This window comes from Sinocyclocheilus anshuiensis, unplaced genomic scaffold (assembly GCF_001515605.1).
Source record: "Sinocyclocheilus anshuiensis isolate Anshui unplaced genomic scaffold, SAMN03320099.WGS_v1.1 scaffold1158, whole genome shotgun sequence".
Classification (NCBI taxonomy): Eukaryota; Metazoa; Chordata; class Actinopteri; order Cypriniformes; family Cyprinidae; genus Sinocyclocheilus; species Sinocyclocheilus anshuiensis.
The window spans coordinates 79,416-84,310 of record NW_015537983.1 but is presented as its reverse complement, the minus strand read 5'-3'; the positions used below and the strand labels follow the sequence as shown (position 1 = coordinate 84,310).

The 4,895-nt window shown below is 34.4% G+C and overlaps 1 long non-coding RNA gene and 1 pseudogene across 1 annotated transcript in view; one reads left to right on the top strand and one right to left on the bottom strand.

The window, feature by feature from the left end:
- Positions 1-4,895, top strand: part of LOC107673940 (leucine-rich repeat and fibronectin type-III domain-containing protein 2-like) — a 48,706-nt pseudogene that overhangs the window by 19,743 nt on the left and 24,068 nt on the right.
- Positions 2,969-4,895, bottom strand: part of LOC107673946 (uncharacterized) — a 2,401-nt gene continuing 474 nt past the window's right edge. Inside the window, exons 2-3 of the long non-coding RNA XR_001632453.1 lie at positions 4,692-4,729; positions 2,969-3,114 (exon numbers count right to left, since the gene is read on the bottom strand). This is a non-coding gene — a long non-coding RNA (uncharacterized LOC107673946). The remainder of the gene's footprint in view (positions 3,115-4,691; positions 4,730-4,895) is intronic.

Sequence of the window (4,895 nt, the reverse complement as noted above, 5' to 3'; positions counted from 1 at the left end):
TAGTGTCGCGGCTCGCGCTCCTCCCCCGCCCGCGGGTAGGGGTAGGAAGAATCGCGGGTCAAAGGAAGGTGAGTAAAAGACCTAAGGGATGTGATCCATTTGAAATGGAAAGGGTTTGTACAATTGTAGACAGATTGGACATTTACACATTAGAAATGTGTCCTTGAGGCCTAGCAGTCCAAGCTTTTTCATGAAGCCAGGTAAAATGACATGGTTTTTTGAGCAAATGTATTTTGTTTTCCAATGAACCTGGGTTGTAAACATCCTTTTTTCTTTCTTTCTTTTTTTCTTTCTTTCTTCCTTTGGAAATCCAAATTGTAGCCATTTGTCACAACCATCTATTTCATACAAGTAGCAAAATCTTACCTGACCCTACCGATGAAATCGTACAAAATGGAGGTAGTTGCCTTGTTTGCAAACTGCTGTTTCATTGATTCTCTTAAGTACTGTACCTCCCCCTCAAACAACATTTGAAATTGCAGGTTCAATGTAATGCAAAACTGTGAAAATCCATAATTTATTTTTATTTTTTTAATTATTTGAGCATCCGGATTATCACATAATTCCTGATCTATATGTGCACTGCTGTATTCTGCCAAACCTTCATAATCTGATGAGAGACTTTGCTTTCAGTTGTGCCCTGAAATATAGGGTTGTTAAAAAAAATTGCTTACAGCAGTAACATCTATTTGACGGAGTGAAGACTAATCATTCCCTCAGATGAACCTGTCCATTTCTCTTCTGTCTGTAAAAGTGGTCCCTTGTTAAACAGCTTCCTGTCAGCGGTACACCTTTTGGCCAAACTTAAACTAAGATCAATAAAATATATTGGGGTTATTTTTTTTAACACTACTGTTCCAAGATGCTGGCTACTAAAATATATTTCCATCCAAATCTGCAAATTTAAATTTGGAATATCACATACAACATTTTCGAATAAAGCATCATTTCCATCTAGCGAGCAAAATCATAACTTCCTGATAAACTGGTGCCAAATATCACTAAGGAAAAGGTCATTTGTTGCAGTATAAGAAGCCACTGTTGGTCTTTTTTCATATATAATAAATTGCTTTCGCCTCAGAATGCGCAAATAAAATGCAGTATACACAGTCATGTTTTCTTGCTTTCGAAGCCGGATGCCTGCTGTTTGGGAATGCAATCAAACCACTTTAATGACATACTTTGGCTCAGGGATTTCAGAATGACCAATACAACATTTCAGAAGATATGCAATGAGATCAGTCCAGTTACGCTGTCCCATGGCACAAAATCACATGATTTTTTTGATGTGCATTGAGGATTTGTTTTGGTAAATGTGTTTCCATCGTAGTTTATGTGCATGTTTTCTCATTGGATAAAAAAAAAAAAGAGAATGCGCTCAGCTGAGGTTTTTTAAAAAAACATTTTTATGCAGTATCCCAAAATGCGCATAAAACTAGGTGGATGGAAACATGTTAAGCGGTCTTACTCCAGCCTAGCATCTGAGATACAAATTGTTCTGAGATACATCAGAGCTGACAAATTGTTATACGAGTATGGTTTTAAGGACAGACACAGGGAAAGGGCACTGATTGTTCTGTGTGATAAAACCTGCAGTGAGTTGGGTGGCTTTGTGAATATACGCAACCTGTCGTTCACCTCCCACAGTGGAACTTCTTCATTCATGTTTAGTGGCCTTATTATACTTCACATTAGCAACTAAATGGAGTCATTGTCCAAAATGCAATAAGGAGACGGAATATTTGTCCCCAAAGAGCCGTATCTGTCATGGCAGATGTCTTACTTGCAGATCAGCCTACGGATTGGATGGTGAGAGGACAGGAGAAAATGAAGACAGTTGTTAGCTCCTCAAATTGAAATTTGGGATCCATTATTTAGCTGTCACCACACAAGAGCATGGATCCACTGATAATGCCACTAACAGCCCTCTCTGCTTGACTGTTTGCTTGAAAAGCCATGGAAAGAGAACCATGCAGTAAAAATGGACATGCTGTGTTTGTTTCATTTTTTATTCTGCTCCATATATGCACAGTTAGAATGCTGTCAAAAGTATTCACAGATGCCCCAGCTAACAATTTTAGGTTCTAAAAACATTTTCAAAACATTTCATTTTGGTTGTGGGAACATTGTTGTGGAATGTTTCTGAAACGTTAAAATGTCCAGTTTTCTTGTTGTGATAATAACGTTATTTAAAGGTTATCAAAACGTTTTGTATAACGTTTGACTAACTTCATTTCCTACCAAAATATAACGTTCTTTAAACATTTGTTTATAATATTCTAAGAAAGTTAAAATATCCGGTTTTCTTATTGTGATAATAACGTTATTTAAAGGTTATCAAAACATTTTGTGTAACGTTTGACTAACTTCATTTCCTACCAAAATATAACGTTCTTTAAACATTTGTTTATAATATTCTAAGAAGGTTAAAATGTCCAGTTTTATTGTTGTTATAATAACGTTATTTAAAGGTTACCAAAACATTTTGTATAACATTTGACTAACTTTATTTCCAACCAAAATATAACATTCTATAAACATTTATTTTCAATATTATAAAAATGTTATACTGTCCAGTTTCTAACGTTATTAAAACGTTATTTATAGGTTACAAATACACTTCTTACAACATTCTCCTAACTTTATTTTCACCCAAAAAACAACGTTCTTTGAACACTTATTTTTAATATTCTAAGAAATGTAAAATATCCAGTTAATTAACCGTGTTTAGAACATTAATAAAAGGTTACAAAACCGTGTGTTACAACATTCTTCAAACTTTATTTTCACTCAAAATATAACCATTAATATTGAACATTAACAATCTGAATATTAATTTTTAAAAGTCTAAAAGGTTCTGAATTCAAGTTACATATTAACTTTGGTAACTAAGTTGTAAGCAAATGTTTCTAAATAATAAAAACCTAAAAGCTAAAAGTTAAACTTACAACTAATGTAAAATTGCCTTATAAAACATTGAAACTTATTTAAATATTAAAATATGCATGAACATTTCACAAGAAACATTAAACATGTATTAGGCCAAATACAATTTTAGTCTGTGTGTACACTGGATTCCTGTGTACACCCGTGTAATGTCTCCTCATTCTCCACCTGTGAAGTGAACAGAACATTAGGAAGTTATTATTTTTGATCGTAAGACATTCAATTTGGCTACTTCATACAACTGAATTCAGTTCCTTATCTTTGCATTAACGTTTTAAAGGTGCAGTAGGAGATCTTGGAAAATGCTAACTTTAGTCTGATAGCACTGAAAGCGAAAGTCCCACCCTCCCCGCAATCGCCGTCCTAAGCCACGCCCCCAATTCCCAATTCCAATGTTCTGTAAAACATGATTCTGAGAGGTTACAAATTAACTAATAAAAATATTTAAAATCAGTATTTTATGTCTGATCATTTACTTATGTGGCAGCCAAGTAATAAGTAGGATAATGTACATCCAGCAGTCATTACCCTCCGATTCACATCAGGGTCCTGATCATCCTGGAGGGGTTTATTCTGCGATAACACCCGACCAAATGCAAGCAACCCATTAGAAAAACGTTTATTATTCTAGTAGCCTAATCTGCAATTAATAGCTTCAGAGAAAGTGGACTTGCAGTCATTTTAAATTAGGCTACCAACATTTCAAGGATTTAAGTATATTTAAGCATATTTATTGAATAAATTAACAGCGCAGGGCAAATTTAATACTCACCCACATTGGTGCTGGGAGTTTTGTCTATCGTAAGTGTGTCTGACATGTTGTCTACTGAGATTAAAGAATAAAATATTACAATTAATAGGTTGTACTTTAAAATTAAACATTACCTCAATATGCATAAACTAATATTAAGTATTCATCAATTATGCATTCCTCTCTTTTGTATAAAAATGTCAATTTAATATATTTAAATTGCAAGTATAACCATTGAAATCTCTTTCACCTTGATAATGTTCTTCCATTTCAGATGTTGAAGCAATGCAGTTCTCTGTTTGTGAGGTACTTGAGAAAACACCTGAAAAATAAAAAAAGGTTTACTAGCAGCTATCTGAGATATCTGCTATGCCTAAGTGTGCTTGCAAAAAATACTCACAAGGCTCCGTTGTTGCTTTTGAATAATGGCAAGCCATCAATATTCAAAGAGATGTCCAGACATTCTAAATGAGAGACAACACTATGGGGGTACATTTTTAAGTATTTGTGCATCTTTTCTTTGCAGCCAAAATAGAAATACTGCATTCCAGATTTCACTTCAAAAGTCAGAGTCTCACAAGTTCCAAGCAATGTTCTTGCAGTTCTTGGAAATTCTGGGTGATATTCTCCAAGAATCTTAAGAAGGCCATCCACTGCATTGTGTTTTACCTGAAATTTGCTGACCCATTGTGCAAGTCTAACATTTAGGGGCAGTATGCCATCTACACTTTCATCATCAGGTATATCAACAGAATCAGAATCTGAATCATAATTTGCTTGAGCTCCCTCAAATTCAACAGGATTCTGTGTTACCTCAAGAGGCTGTATTTTTGGGGTCTCTAGATTATTAGAGGTTGTTTCAGATTCCACATGAGACCTTTTTGCAGATTTATGCTGGTCTCTTTTAGCTCTCTTCCAAAGAGTATTGTATTTTTGTTGTGATGACATATTGTCAATTACCACCCCTATAAAACTCTTAAAATCAAAAACATACCGAGCCAGATTCCATTTTCTACACTTTCAAAGCAGTCACTGTTGGAGGAAAAAATAAATATTCAAAATTAGTAGAGACCAACACACACGATTTTTAAACATAATACATATTAATATCTTACACATTCATTTAAACATGTGGTGGTTTGTGATGCGTCTTGTTTTTATTATTTAAATAGATCAAAACGTTCCCAGAACGTTATGG